Genomic DNA, 16,702 nt, shown 5'->3' with positions numbered 1-16,702 from the left:
TCTCGGCTCACTGCAGCCTTGACTTCTCAAAACTCAGGTGATCCTCCCACCACAGCCTCCCAAGTAGCTGGGGCTACAGATGTGTGCCACCGCACCCGGCTAATCGCGCACACTCACACTTACTGCAGGCAAGAGTTTCGAAGCAGGGCAACACAAATCTCACATTCTCACACTTACTGGAGCTAAATAAGTTGGTCTCAGGGAGGTAGAGAGTAGAATGGTGGTTACCAGAGGCTGGGAAGGGAAGAGGAAAAGGAGGACAAAGAGAAATTGGGTTAATAAGAACAAAAATAGAGTTAGATAGAAGAAGTAAGTTCTAGTATTTGATAGTACAGTAGGAAAATTACAGTTAACAATAATTTATTCTATTTCCAAAACAGCAAGAAGAGAAGAATTATAATGTTCCCAACACAAAGATAAACATTTGAGGTGATGGATACCCCAATTACCCTGACTTGACCATTACACATTGTATGCAGTTATCAAAATAGCACATGGACCTCATACATATGTACAACCATGATATCTCGATTTTTTAATTACCAAAAAACAAAAAAGATTTTTGAAGGGGACAAGATGGGGGAAAAGACAAATTCTAGGCCCGCGCTAGACCAAACAGCAGCCACCAACTACATCTAGCGATTACGCATTTGAAATGTGATGACTACAAATGGACATGTGTTGCCAGTGTAAAATACACACTGACTTCAAAAGCTTAGTATGAAAAAGAAAATGCAAAATAGCTCATTAATAATTTTTGATATTGGTTACATGTTGAAATAACATTTTAGACACATTGGGTTAGATAAGATACGTTGTTAAAATTAATTTTACTTGTGTTAAATTATTAGGTTCGTGCAAAATTGAGGCTTTGCCATTAAAAGGGCAAAAACTGCAATTACTTTTGCACCAACCTACAAGTTTAGCCTAAAGCTGCCTCCTTACATGTTTTAAGCTTGACCTAGAGGTTTCTGCATATATAGTGAACTGCAGCCTAACTGGACGTTGTAACAGACATAACCTACTCATACCCCAGTCACAGCGTTTCGGCTAATCACAGCCAACGCTTCAAACCTAGTTCAAAGGAGGCCAACTTCGAGCTGTAACTAGGCCAGCTGCTTCTGCACCTCGCTTCCATTTCCCGCACGTCACTTTCCCTTTTCTTGGAGAAGTGAACTGATTCTCAGATGATTCTTTGCTCAATTAAATTCTGTTAAATTCCATTCGTCTAAAGTTCTTCTTTCAACAACCTGTTTCTTTTTTACTTAAAAAAAATGTGGCTAACAGAAAATGGAAAGTGATATACTATGCAAACTCTTTCTGCACAGGGCTTTTCTAGGGAAGAGCTTCCATCAGGAGTCAGACTGTGAGAAGAGAGCAGAGAAGGAGAAAGTGAGAACTACGCTGTGCTGCGTCAGCTACAGAAGCCTCCTTGTTCCTCTCTGAGACACTCCCAGCTACTCAGGAGGCGGAGGCAGGAGAATCACCTGAACCCAGGAGGCGGAGGTTGCAGTGAGCCGAGATGGCGCCACTGGACCCCAGCCTGGGCGACAGAGTGAGAGTCTTTCTCAAAAAAAAAGAAGTATTAAGCAAATGTAAGGTGTGGAAATGTGTGTCACAACCTCATCTACGGTACTTGAGTAACCCGAGTATAAAATGTCTACCTTGGGTACAGTATTGACAGGATACATGAAGAGCTGGTAACATTCACTGGAGGGTGGAGAATGCCTTGGAGAGAGCGGGTGGCAGGGGCAAAGGCTGGAGGAAGTCCTTTCACCATCTACCTTTTGATTCGTTTGTATTACAAACAAATGAATACATACATTTTAAATTAAGTACCTTAGTCCCAGCTACTAGGGAGGCTGGGGCAGGAGGACAGCTGGAGGCCACGGGTTCAAGGCTGCAGTGAGCTATTACATACTTGTAAATGGCTACTGCACTCCAGCCTGGGCAGCACAGCAAGATCCTGTCTCTAAAAACATTTTTAAATAAAACAACTTAGAACTTCATAAAATGAAAAATCTGGCTGGAGGATAAAAGGCTATAATTGTCTTAAACACGTAAGAGAAGCACAGTCTGACCCAGGGACAGGCAGCGAGGGGCAAGAAGAGCATACGAACCTAAGAGAGAGGTGGAAGGAGTCTTCAGATTTCATGAGGGAGAGGAAGGTCAGAAGAGTTAAGAATTTCTTATCAGTTGGTAATGAGTTACCAATATCAAGGACTGCATCAATCACTGAGCTCAGAAAACGGAAGGAGAAACAGGTCAGGCGCAGTGGCTCACATCTACAATCCCAGCACTCTGGGAGGCTGAGGGTGGGAGGATCACTTGAGGCCAGGATTTCGAGACCAGCCTGGGCAACACAGCAAGACCGCCATGTCTACAAAAAATTTTAAAAATTAGTTGAGTGTGGTGGCATGTGCCTGTAGTCCCAGCTACTCAGGAGACAGAGATGGGAGGATCGGTTGAGCCGAGGAGTTCAAGGCTGCAGTGGACTATGATCCTGCAATTGTACTCCAGCCCGGGTGACAGTGTGAGATCTGTCTCTAAAAGAAATACCAATACATGTGCAAAATAAATAAAAATAAAATTTTTAAAAGGAAGTAAAAAAGTTTGGGTGAAGGGAGATGAAGAGTTCAATCTGGGATGTGCTGAATTTCCAACATGCTTGTTCTTGCTGGTTATGCCATGAAAACCCTGGCCATCTGTCAGGGTTATGTCGCAGTGAGCAGCCTCGAGAGATGACGCAATGTCTCCCTCCAGGCCAAAGAGCAGGCTTGCTTCCTGCTTGCTATAAAAGCAGTAGATATCCCCTGTTCTGTTCCCTGTAATTCTCTGTTCTGAAAGCTCTGTTCCCTTTCTATAATGCCAACCATTGCCTGTGCAGGCATCCAGCTGGGCCCATCACCAGGAAAAGGTGAGGGCAGGAGAAATTGTCACCCACAAGCTGATGCTCATGTTGCCTGCTGTGCCAAGAGGAATGAAGTCCTTTGTCACTGACCCAGGAGTCTCAAGTCTTGTGCCAACATCCATGGAACAGTAACAAGCTAACTTACTAGCTTACAACTGGGGTAAAATCAAACCACAGACTTGATACTCCTAAGAGTGTGAAGTGCAGGAGAAGGATCAGGCTGGAGACGTGGATCTGGTCATGAAGGCACAGGAGCAGAAGAATTCCTCTAAGTAGAATGTATTGGCTAGGAAAGACAAGGAAGAGGTCTGAGGAGTACCCACATTCAAGGAATGATCCAAGAAAGAGGAACCTGCATAAGAGACGGAGCAGAGGAGCCAGAGAGGGAAGTGAACATCCGGGAGAGGGCCATGGCACGGAGGCTAAGGAAAAAGAAAATGGAAAGTCATCCTTGGCTTTCCAATGCTGCTGAGAGGTCAAGGAAGGTAAATTCTGAGAAATATCCACTGGAGTTAGTAAAAAAGGAGATCAGCTATGATTTGACAAGGGCAGTCTCTGTTGAAGGTGGAGGAGAAATTAGATTGCAGTGGGTCAAGAAGTGAAGGGGAGAAGTCAGGCGTGGTGGCGGGTGCCTGCAGTCCCAGCTACTCAGGAGGCTGAGGTGCGAGGATTGCTCGAGCACCGGGGAAGTGGGTGCGAAGGTTGCAGTGAGCAGAGATCACGATGTGAACAGCCAGTGCGCTCAGCACTCCAGCCTGGGCAACATACACAGACCCCACATCAAAAAACAAACAAACAAAAATCCCAAAAACAAACAGAAGTAAAGGGGAGGGAAGGGGTGTCTGGAGAGGAGCATGGTGTTAAAGAGGATGTTTTTTCTTTTTTGATACTGAAAACCTGAAAGATGCAAGCATATTTCAATGCTACTGGGAATGAGCCCTTGCAAAGAAGGCTGACGAGGGCCTTGTTCACCGGGTGGGTGGGCTTCTGGAGAGGGTGAGAAGGCCTGGGCCACTTAGTGCTCAGTGTTCTTGCAGCCACCCCTATCCTAGGTCCTGCCACCTGCACGTTGCTACATGTCAGAGAACGGCAATTTCTTCCCTATCATAGGAAATTTCCCTCTCCCTCTTTCCACATCCCCTTGAGGAACCCATCACCATCCTCTTCTTTGCTGAGCAAATCTGCTATGGTCTCATCTGCCCGGGTAGACCACAGAAAACAAAGCCCACATGATGGGACATCTTCCAGGCAGTAAAAAACTTCTTTCGCTCTAGTCTCGAATAACAAAGGCCTCATGATATAAGAAAAAAAGGCAGATTATTTTGCTGATGAGGCCAGAGTGGCCTAAAGAACAATAACCATGGCTTCCTCAAGAACTCACCCTGTACACCCACAAACTGCTCCACGAGCTCACCTACATCTCACCCACCTTCTTCTCCTTCTCTGCTGCACTGGACAAGCTTCCTTCCTCTCCACCAGCTCACCTACCTCTCACCCACCTTCTTCTCCTCCTCTACTGCACTGGACGAGCTTCCTTCCTCTTGTGGAAAGCGAATCTCCTCATTGAGCTCTGGGGCCCTGGAAGCTGTGCTAAGGCTCCCTGTGGCTGGGCCTCGTGCAGACGACATGGATGCTGTCCCTGCCTCAGGCCTAGACAGCTCATGAGCACAATGCTTTTCCTCTCTCCACTTTCTCCCAGAGACTGCACTAAGCCTTGGGGTCCCAGAACAGCAAGTCTTCTCTGAGTATCATTGATGGGTTCTAGGAAACTGCAACTGTAAGCAAAAGGACATATAACAAAACCATTTCTTTTCTCATTAATTTTGTAACAACATTATTCAAAGACTTGCTATACGTCATTTCATTTTAAAGGTGCAGTTTACAACAACTGATTGAAAGGTTAAGAGAAAACTTACTGTACAATGTAAGAGACTAAAAGAAGCCACGAAAACTATTAATATTAACTTTTTATTGGTCTTGACAAGTAGGGGTACAAGATTTAATCGGACTTAGAAAAGTAATGTGACTTATCTGTTCTCTCGAGTTGTAGCATACAATTCCTATCTGTACCCCTAGTTTGTCTTTGGAAATGAGATGATGAAGAAACTCGCATATAAAGACTTTGCCGTCCTCTGTGTAGCACAGGGCAAGGTCCTCTGCTGAGAGCGAAAGGGACGGAAGAAAAGAGTCTGAGCTGTGTCTGGGCTCCCTCTAGCACTTAACATCACCACAACTTGCTGCCAGGCCCGTACATCGCAAGATGGCAAGCCTCCTCCTCACTCTCACATTCTAAAACCTGCCCTTCTCCTGATGTGCTGGATATTTCTGGGTGCCCCCTAGAGGCCCCCTCTATTCTTCTCCACCTGCCCAGTTTCTCCATCTGACGGACCTGTGCTTTTGTGCCAGGCTCCCTTGCTTCAGGCTCCCTGCTGTGTGCGCTCAACACGAGGCATGGCATGCATCTTCTGCTGCGTAACAAGCTGCCCGCCACAGAGGGACGGAATCAACAAGGGCTTATTCTTTTCCACCATTCTGCGGGTTGGCTGCGTGGTTCCTCCACTAGGATGGCCTAGGCTCACTCGTGGAGCGGTGCTCGGCAGTTAATCTACACACAGCTGCTCAATCCTCTACACTCAGCCACTCAAAATGGCCACTGTCACCACCCTGAACTCTCTGGGCCCTTCACCCTCCATCCCGCCTCCTGTTAATCCATAACTCTGAACATCTCTAATTTTCACTTTCTTTGTTCCTGCAAAGCACTGCTGCAATAAATAAAAATAAAAATAAAAATAAAAATAAAAATAAAAAAAATAAAATAAAATAAAATAAAATAAATAAAAAAAATAAAATAAAATAAAATAAAATAAAATAAAATAAAATAAAATACCATGGCCTACAACAGATTCACCCCATCCAACATCAAATCTGTCCTGACTGTTGCCTAACAATCCTCGCAGTCGTCTGCTGGCTTCCTGGCAAGCTCCCTCAAAACAGTTATTCTGGAGCATCTCTTGCCTCAAGCTCCAAAGTACTCACTCCCTTCATCTCAGAAAACGTCCTTATCACCCATTTCACTCATCAGATGTGAACTGCACAATCACTGGGTGCTATGATTAATCCTCATGTCACCTTTACAGTCGCTGACTTTGTACCACTTTAGAGGAATGTCCTATAGCTCTTGCCTCGTGCTCTTAGCCTTGGAGAAATTAAAAGTGCTCCTCCTCAATGAAGCAAATCTACCGCTTAGTTTTTCGTTTCCACACTCAGCTCTTGTTCTTCACATGCTTACCTCTCCCTCTCAGTATCTTCATTCTTTTCTTTATTAGCTGTTTCCTCTTTTGCCTTGAAATATTCAGGTATCTTCCTTATCTTGAACAAAACTGATAGGTGCTCTGCCAATCTCAACCATTCTATTTCCGGACTTCCTTTCACTAATCACAGTATTTCTTCTAAATGGCTTATCTTGTAACTGTCAGCTTCATGTCGCACTCCCACGCCTCACCACTCTGCAGAATCCTGCCATCACTAGCCTTCCACTGCTCAGCCAATCAGCCAATGTCTCCCTCCTACTCCCTCCTTTCCCTCCTCATCTCCACTCCCCTTTCTCCCGTAACCTCCTTACTGTCCCTCCCCCATGCTTCTGGCTGCAAAATAATCTCCAGGGTTTTGTCTTCCTTTTTGGTGGGGCGGGGGGGTTGGGTTGGGTGGGGGGATAGGGTCTTGCTCTGTTATCCAGGCTGGAGAAGTGGCACGATCACACTCACTACAGACTCAAACTCCTGGGCTCAAGTGATTCTCCTGCTTCGGCCTTCCAAGCAGCTGAGACTACAAGCACACATCATCATGCCCAGCTGATTTTTTTTTGATAGAGACAGGGTCTCACTATGTTGCCCAGGCTGGTCTTGAACTCCTGGGCTCGAGTGATCCTCCCACCTCAGCCTCCCGAAGTACTGGGATTAAAGGTGTGAGCCTGGCCAGGTTGCTACAGTTTAAAATATTAGAGAAGGTGGCCTGGCCAACATGGCAAGAACCCATCTCTACAAAAAATTTTAAAAAAATTATTGGGAGGCCAGGCGTGGTGGCTCACGCCTACAATCCCAGCACTTTGGGAGGCCAAGGCAGGCAGATCACTAGGTCAGGAGTTCAAGACCAGCCTGGCCAATATGGTGAAACCCTGTCTCTACTAAAAATACAAAAATTAGTTGGGTGTGGTGGCGCACGCCTGTAATCCCAGCTACTTGGGAGGCTGAGGCAGCAGAATCACTTGAACCCAGGAGATGGAGGCTGCAGTGAGCCGAGACTGTGCCACTGCACTCTCCAGCCTGGGTGACAGAGTGAGACTCAGTCTCAAAAAAAAAAAAAAAAAATTATTGGGGTGTGGGTGTGGTGGTACATGCCTGTAGTTCCAGCTCCTTGGGGGAGGATTACTTGAGCCCAGGAGGTTGAGGCTGCAGTGAGCCGAGATCGTGGCACTGCACTCCAGCCTAGGCAACAGAGTGAAACTCTGTCTCAAAATAAACAAAAATATTACAGAAGGCTGAGAGAATAAGCAGAATCTTAGATCTGGACAAAAAGAAGACCACTGACCTTAATAAGAGCACTTGCAGAGGAGAAAAAGAGGAAGAAAAAACTCCAGAAGAGAGTCAGCAAAAAGAAAATTTAGATCATAAGTATAGAGTACACCATGGAGAAATATGGCTACGAAAGAGAACGCACATCCTAACCAATAGCTGAGAGTTCCACAGCACTCACTGCATGCCAGGGACTGCTCTGACACAGTAACCCACAGATTAACTCACTGAACCCTCACAACTACTAGGAGGGAGGTACTATTATTGTCTCCACTTTACAAATAGAAAACTAAAGCTCAAAGACATTAAATAATTTGTCAGGGATCACGTATAGTTAATATTCAGGTAGTGACCCCCTTGGCACTAGGGAAATACAGGTAAGAGCTAGGGGAGAAGTCTTACAAGAATGATGAACATAAAATGGGGATGAGGGCCAAGCGCGGTAGCTCACGCCTGTAATCCCAGGACTTTGGGAGGCCAAGGCGGGCAGATCACCTGAGGTCAGGAGTTCGGGACCAGCCTGGCCAACATGGTGAAACCCCATCTCTACTAACAAGAGCGAAACTCTGTCTCAAAAAAAAAAAAAGAAAGAAAGAAAGAAAAAAGAAAAAAAAAAAAAAACGGGGATAAGAACAAAAGAAAGCCACTCACAATGGAAGAAAAGTAGATTAAGTAGCTTTCTGGCTCAAGAATGAACATCTCCTCTAGGTCTTCTAGGAGGAACAGTCCTCACATCCCTCTCCCCTTATACCAGGATCATGATCTGCATGGATGTGAGAAAAAAATAGCCTCTAGCCATCAGGCTCCTATAAGCAGAATCCAGTTTGACAGTGCCTTATTACGTGTGCCAGACTCTGGTGTAAGGTGCTTTAAATATTCTTCCTCACTTCTTCCTCATGACAGCTTTGTGCGATAGGTACTATTTTACAGATGAGGAAAAATGAACCACAGAAAGGTTAAGAAATTTTCCCAAGATCACACTGGTAGCAAATGGTAGAAATGGGATTCACACACCCAGTCTAGCACCCACGCCACCCGCCACTGCAACTGCTGCCTCTCATCAATCTCAGTCAAGCATTCAGACTTAAAGGAGAACTTCCTAACTATAGCACAGTGCTTCCAAAGAAAGCTGTGGATATTCCACCCCACGGGAGCTCTCGCCATAGATCCAGGGCCGCAAACTGTTAACCCAAGTGACAAACTTGGCCATCAGATATTTTTTGTTGTTGTTTTTGTTTTTTATTTCTTCTTATTTCCGTTTTATTTAGTCTAGGATTGGCGTGTTTATTTGTTTAGGTGGGGCATGCATACATGTCATGAGCACTGTATGAACTCTGATTCTCACTTTTATATCACAGGCTGGCCCCCATAAGAATTTGTGTTTATCACTCCGAGAAAATATCAGTTTTGTACTGTTTAGAAATTTACCTGCAAGAAGCAGAGGAATGAGCCAAATGACATCTTAACCCAAGTGCTCTGACTCTAAGATTATTTTTAAGAAACACACAGACACTGTGGCTTATGTAAGAGAATGTTCTTGTCTTACAAGATCCACACTGAGGCCGGGCACGGTGGCTCACGCCTGTAATCCGAGCACTTTGGGAGGCCAACGTGGGCGGATCACTTGAGACCAGGAGTTCGAGACCAGCCTGGCCCACATGGCAAAACCTTGTCTCTACTAAAAATATAAAAATTAGCCAGGCGTGATGGTGCACACCTGTAATTCCAGCTACTTGAGAGGCTGAGGCATGAGAATCCCTTGAACCCAGGAGGTGGAGGTTGCAGTGAGTCGAGATCGAGCCACTGCACTCCCATCTGGGTGAAGGAGTGGGACTCTGTCTCAAAAAAAAAAAAAAGAAAGGAAGGAAGACCCCAACGGTGCACACCTGTAGTCCAAGCTACTTGGGAAGCTGGGGTAGGAGGACCACTTGAGCCCAGGAGTTCATGTCCATTTCCTGCCTGGACAATATAGCAAGACACCTTTCTCCAAAAAAAAAAAAAAGGAAAAAAAAAAAAAAGAAAGAAGATCCACAGTGAACCTCTTCTTACAATGTTTACAATTTACTCTCAAATAGTCTAGCAAAATGGTGATGATGAAAATAACAATAATAAAATGTATAAATATGTACGTGTGTTTGTACATATATAGAGAGAAACGGGGAGAGAGAGAGAGAGGAGAAAGAGGAGGTGAAAACAAACGTGGCAGATCATAAGGGATTGGTGAATCTGAGTAAAAGTGCGCAGGAGTTCAGGGCACCACTCTTACAGTTTAGAAGTTTGAAATTTTTTAAATAAAAACACTTAATTTAAAAAAAAAGATATGCACATTTCACTCTCATCCATCAAAACCACAGTAATAGCAAACAATAACAGAAATCCTGCCTCATATAGATTAACTATTTAAAAAACAATTTACTCTTTTGTGTTACACTATCTGTATCACTTTGGCTTGAAAAGTTTGTTAGGAAGGATGTCTTAATCCTCAGTTTCATAACAAAATATATTAGTTACAACGTTTTCACTCAGTACTTCAGAAACTTGGCAACCCTGGAGAGATCTAAAATACTGTTTCCTGAAGTGAAAGTTGAGATGAGGCTGTGTGTCAGTCCACCATTCCTTGCAGGTAAAAGAAAGGCACAGTGGACCCTCAAACAACATGGTGTGAACAGCACAAGTCCACTGAGATGTGGATTTTCTTCTGCCTCTGCCACTCCAAACAACAAGACCAACCCCTCTTCCTCCTCCTCCTCCTCCTCAGCCTACTCCATGTGAAGATGAGAATGAAGACCTTTGTGATGATCTACCTCCTCTTAATGAGTAGTAAATATATTCTTTTTTTCTTTTTTTTTTTTTTTTAGACAGAGTGCCTCTCTGTCACCCAGACTGGAGTGCAGTGGCACCATCTCAGCTCACTGCAACCTCTGCCTCCAGGGTTCAAGTGATTCCCCTGCCACAGCCTCTCAAGTAGCAGAGATTACAGGTGTGTGTCACCACGTTCAGCTAAGTTTACTTTTTATTTTTAGTAGAGACGAGGTTTCACCATGTTGGCCAGGCTGGTCTCAAATTCCTAACCTCACGTGATCCACCTGCCTTGGCCTTCCAAAGTGCTGGTGCTGGGATTACAGGCGTGAGTCACTGCACCGGCCCCTCATGATTTTCTTAATAATACACATGTATATATATTTTGAGATGGAGTCTAGCTCTCTCGACCAGGCTGGAGTGCCGTGGAGCCATCTCTGCTTGCTGCAGCCTCCGCCTCCCAGGTTCATGCGATTCTCCTGCCTCAGCTTCCAAAGTAGCAGGGATTACAGGTGCCCGCCACCACACTTGGCTAATTTTTATATTTTTAGTAGAGATAGGGTTTTACCCTGTTGGCCAGGCTGGTCTTGAACTCTTGGCCTCAAGTGATCCGCCTGCCTCAGCCTCCCAAAGTGCTGGGATTACAGGTGTGAGCCACCACGCCTGACCTAATATTTTCTCTTATTAAAGTAACATTAGTTTACTTTAGTGTAAGAATACAGTAGATAATACATATAACATATAAAATATGTGTTAATTGATGTTTATGTTATCAGTAAGGTTTTCAGTCCACAGCAGGCTGTTAGCTGTGTTTTCGGAGAGTCAAAAGTTATATGTGGATTTTCAACTGTAGGGGAGATCAGTGCTCCAAACCCCCACGCTGCTCAAGAGTCAAGTGTGTATGGAAAAGACGAAGCCCTTTTCATCCTCCATGAACGCTGATGACAGCAGCGCTGTGAGGGGCTCCCTGCTGCTGGAAGAGATGGGTTTTGAGATGGACTCACTGAGCTCCAGGCTCGGCTCATCAGTGGAAGCAATGGCTTGTCCTCTAAAAAGAGGCAATGGCTCCCAGCTGAAGGATCACACTGACCTCACCCCAAGGCAGCTCACCGGTCAGGTGCCTTTCAGTGGCAATTCGTTGACGTAGTTGCCCAGTAAAGGCAATATAAGAGAGTAAGTGAGAAGAAAAAAATATAAGGGCAAATGAGGTAGGGGAAGGGAGGTGGTGTTTAAATATTAATCGCCCTTTCTTCTCAAATGTTTCTTTCCTCAAATGATAACGGAATAAGATGCATTTATTTCAAAAGGCCTTCCAAATTCCTTGAGATGAGAATAAAAAGAAATTATAGCAGAAGCAAAAACGACTCAGAGCTTCTCTTGTCCTCCCATGTCCTGAAACACGGGGCTACAGGCACAAATGACCGAATGATCCTATGCACTATTCTCACATCGTAATTCCGGTGCCAAGGACATGGGAAAACAGCAGAAGGGGCCAGGTGGGCCCTGTATATGTCCAGATGGTACCAGGATGGAGCTGGGATCCTGGCCACAATGGAGGAAACCGTATTGCTAACAGTTCGGCCTCAGGAGTAGTGAGGATCCTAAAGGTGAGCTGAGAGTAAAAGAGAACATGAGAAGGAGCCCAGGTCGGGAAAAGATCTGGCCATTAATTCTGAGAAAGAGGATCAAGGTCTGCAAGGGAGACAGCTGAAGAGAAAAATGTGAAAACACTGAAATCGGTGAAAAGAAAGTTACAGGAGATAGGAAAAAAAAAAACTTCATAGCTTAATGATGAAAATCAAAGAAAGAAGTTTAGAAATAAGAAAACAAGGCCGGGCGCGGTGGCTCATGCCTGTAATCCCAGCACTTTGGGAGGCCGAGGCAGGCGGATCACAAGGTCAGGAGATCGAGACAATCGTGGCTAACACGGTGAAACCCCGTCTCTACTAAAAATACAAAAAATTAGCCGGGCATGGTGGTGCGTGCCTGTAGTCCCAGCTACTCAGAGGCTGAGGCAGGAGAATGGCATGAACCTGGGAGGCGGAGCTTGCAGTGAGCCGAGATTGCCCCACTGCACTCCAGCCTGGGCGACAAAGCGAGACTCCGTCTCAAAAAAAAAAGAAAAAAGAAAACAAGACATTAGACAGGAACTAGAAAATGAAACAAAAAGATAAAATAACTGATAAAATTATATACAATATTAAGGTTGGTTAACCTTTTTCTACTAAATGAGACTTTTAATGAAGAGAATTGATTAAAGATTAAAGTAAAGCTTTTAGGCCAGGCCGAGGCAGGGGAACAGGGTCTGGAGGCAGGGAGCCTAAGGCTGTTTCACACTGACTTCCTAGAACTAAATTGAAAGGAAAACCCTAACTTTCCAGCCTAAGTAACCAAAGGACCAGAGGCTGCTCCCTTTGCAAACTCACTACCTTTTCTGGTAGGCAGATGGGAAATTGGCTGTCTGCAACAAACCAGACTGATTGCAGGTTGAGTCTTTCTTTGCATCTTTGTTCACTCCAGCCTCTGAATGGTTGCTGTCCACAACCAATCAGACTGATTGCCTGCCAAGTCTTTGTTTGCATAGAGGTATAACTTTGTACCCTAGCCTCTGATTGGCTGTGAAAACCAACTCCTGTTTGCACAGGAGTGTGACCTTTGTAACTTCACTTCAGCCTCTGGTTGACTGCTTTCTGCAGCCAGTCAGACTAACTGTGGGCTACCACTTCATTTACATGAGGTGAACATGAAGTGGCCAATGGGAAACTTCTAGCGGGTATTTGGACCCAAGAAGATTCCGCATCTGGACCCCAGAGCTGCTTGCTGCTCTGGCCCGCTCCCACACTGTGGAGTGTACTTTCATTTTCAATGAATCCCTGCGTTTGTTCTTTTGTTGCTTCATACTTTCTTTGCTTTGCTGGGCATTTTGTCCAATTCTTTGTTCAAAATGCCAAGAACCTGGACAACTTGCAGTCACGACCCTCAACCAGGGACAAGGCAAGGTGGCTTGCACCTGTGATACTAGCACTGTGGATGGCTGAGGCGGGAGGACCACCTGTGTCCAGGAGTTCAAGACCACCCTGGGCAATACAGTGAGCCCCCGTTTCTACAAAAAAAATTTAAAATTAGCCAGGCATGGTGGTGTGTGGCTGTAGTTCCAGCTACTCTGGAGGCTGAGACGGGAGGATCACTTGAGCAGGTGAGGTTGAAGCTGCAGTGAGCTCTGTGATGGTGCCATCACACCGTAGCCTGGTTGACAGAACAAAACTCTATCTCAACATAAATAAATTAAATTAAATTAAAGCAACCTTTTAAAACTATTTTTAACATTATTAAAATTAGTAAAGAATTTAAAATTATTAAAGTTATCTTTTCAGACAACTATTTAAAAAACTGAAACCAAGCCGGGCATGGTGGTTTACGCCTGTAATCCCAGCACTTTGTTGTGGGGGTGCTGAGGCGGGTGGATTGCTTGAGGTCAGGAGTTCAAGAGCAGCCTGACCAACATGGTGAAACCCATCTCTGTTAAACACACACACACACACACACACACACACACACACACACACACACACAGAGCCAGGCGTGGTGGCAGGTGCCTGTAATCCCACCTACTCAGGAGGCTGAGGCAGGAGAATCGCTTGAACCTGGGAGGCGGAGCTTACAGTGAGCTGAGATGGTGCCACTGCACTCCAGTCTGGGTGACAGAGCAAGACTCCATCTCAAAAAAAGAAAATAAAAATAAATAAATAAATAATAAAATAAAAAACTGAAACCAATATAGTAAAATAAAATTAAAATAGCTTTTTAAAGTTTAATAATTCCTTCTTTTGTTAAGTTTCTGGAGTAGAGAAAAAAGATACAAACTCATTTTGCATACAGTAACGGGCTGGTTATCACTGGCTCCTCATTGGCAAAAAGCCCTGATTTGGAGCCTTTTTTATTTCCATTGTGGTTTTATTTCCATTGTGCCAAGATGGATTTCAAGCTGCCAATTACAAACATGAAATCACTAAAGGTGGAGTCTGAAAGAAATGCACAATAGCATACCATTATTATATGGTACATCCACCATACATACACTAGACACAAATAACCTCAAAGCATAAATATGAGTAAAATATAGTAAAGTAATTAAGAAGTGGTAAATTGTGAGCATTTATTACCTTTCTTTTTGTCATTGTTAATAAAAGCATTTATTTTGCATTTTATACAGAATAACCTGAAAAAATATGGGATGCTTCATAAATTTGTGTGTCAGCCTGTGCAGGTGCCATGCTCATCTTCTCAATGTTCTGATCTTAGATAAGTGCTGCTGAAGACAGCACCTTTATTTTTTAATATAATTGAATTAAGTCTATATAATTTATTTTTAATATAAAGTAGCTTTGAACATTAGTTTGCAGAATTCCTGAAATGTAGCCATTAGCTCTTGTGAGCTGGGATAAGTCGGCACAGTCTGGCTCCAGCACACCACTGATGGTGAGAGTTGAAATCACTCCATTCGGACAGCCAAAGAGGCCTTCCTGGGGTCGTCCCTGTACAGGTTCATCTCCTCAACAGCAAGAGCGGCCAGGAGCAACTCATTCAGTATTCTACCATGTACACAAAATAGAAATCAAATACTACTCTTGAAATAAAAATTTTGTCCCTTTGAAAAATAAGTTTCTTCCTTTTAAATTGATTTCATGGGATTAAAAAAATGCTAACTCCTCAATTTTGGTAGGCTTTTGAAAGAAAATGAAAATCAACTGTTCCATATAAAGTATTTAAAATATGCTGAGACATTTGATTTCTCTTTCTTTCTTTCTGTTTTTTTTTTTCTTCTTCGAGACAGAGTCTCGCTCTGTCGCCCAGGCTGGAGTGCAGTTGAGCAATCTCAGCTCACTGCAACCTCCGCTTCCCAGGTTCAAGCAATTCTCCTGCCTCAGCCTCCCAAGTAGTTGGGATCACAAGGGCCTACCACCACACGCAGCTAATTTTTTGTGTTTTTAGTAGTGACAGGGTTTCACCATGCTGGCCAGGTTGATCTCAAACTCCTGACCTCAAGTGATCTGCCCACCTTGGCCTCCCAAAGTGCTGGTATTGCAGGTGTGAGCCACCACACTCGGTCAACATTCGATTTCTTTTGTCAAAGTAGATGTCTTATATTGATAAGAAGTACAAACTAACTCCAAAAGCCTTTATGGTTACAAGTATAAAAAATGTTTTTCTGTACCTGTACTATATACATAGTAGGGGCTAGGAGTAAGACTATTTCAGAACAAATGATCCCCAATAAGGTGGCCCAATCATGGTGTCATCATTTAATTACGTATAGCATTTGGACCACTTAAAAAATGTTTGACCCGGGGAAGCTTGGTTCTTGGCAGGCTGGCATTTAGTGGGTGTAGTATCACGTTCCTGACACAAGGGGGAGCCAGTGCCATTGAGCTAGGCTGTGACTTCCGTTTAAGGGCAGCCTAAGGTCAAAAACAAAGTGAAGACCAGATTCAGAACATTTCACACAATTATAAGAGACAAAAAAAAACAGGCAAAACATTTTACCTGCTATATTAAATAGCTAACATTATGCTAAGGATAAGAGAACATTTAAAGCAATCCAAAAATGTCTAAGGACAAAGCAGGATTTGAAAATGGTTTTCATTCATTTAACAAATATTTGAAGCCTGTAATGTGCTGGTATCATTTACAGAACAGCAGAGAAGAAAATAAAGACCTCGCCCTTACGGAGGGCATTTTTCACACATGAATCTTATTTTGGAAAAGCCATGAAGTGAAGGTAAAATAGTGACTAAATCTCTTTATTCAGCAGAGCTATTCTGTTCAAAAAAGGCCTCTTTTATCCAAGGTCCCTCTAATCAAGAGATCATTTCTCCACTGCTAAAATATGCTTCCTGAACACCTGGTTCTAACTTGCTGCAGTATTATTTTTTATATAGTCCTATGTGCTAGAGTTTGTAGCCCCCTAATAAACTCTGGATCTTCCATATATCATTAAAAACAAAAGCTCTATAAAATACTGGATATTACACAGAGTGACTGAGAAATAATTTAACCACACAGTCACTTTTCAACTGCCATGGCGCAGGCACTCCCCTCGGCGCTGTGATTACTATGAATTAGACAAAATCCCTGCTGTAATGGAACTTACAATCAAGGGAGTGAAAGAATAAACATAAAGAAATCTAAGCAAATTTTAGGTAGTGATAAATACAATGAAAAAATCACCACCATAACCACCATTTTCATAGTTCTATCAGTTTGCTAGGGCTGCCATAACAAATTACCATAGACTGTGTGACTTAAACCACAGAAATTGATTTTCTTGGTTCCGGAGGCCAGAGGTCCCAGATCAAGAGGTCAGCAGGTTGGCTGCTTCTGAGGCCTTCCTTAATTTATAGGGGCCACTTTTTCTCCCTGT

The 16,702-nt window shown here is 43.8% G+C and overlaps 1 protein-coding gene and 1 pseudogene across 8 annotated transcripts in view; both read right to left on the bottom strand.

The window, feature by feature from the left end:
* DRC8 (dynein regulatory complex subunit 8) overlaps positions 1 to 16,702 on the bottom strand; it is a 168,130-nt gene that overhangs the window by 74,034 nt on the left and 77,394 nt on the right. The gene's annotated exons all lie outside the window — the stretch shown is intronic.
* On the bottom strand, positions 14,505 to 14,605 carry LOC119619826 (U6 spliceosomal RNA; annotated as a pseudogene).

This window comes from Chlorocebus sabaeus, chromosome 25, assembly GCF_047675955.1.
Source record: "Chlorocebus sabaeus isolate Y175 chromosome 25, mChlSab1.0.hap1, whole genome shotgun sequence".
In the NCBI taxonomy this organism is placed as follows: Eukaryota; Metazoa; Chordata; class Mammalia; order Primates; family Cercopithecidae; genus Chlorocebus; species Chlorocebus sabaeus.
Note: the sequence above shows the minus strand (reverse complement) of the source record. Positions and strands in the feature narration are given on the sequence as shown.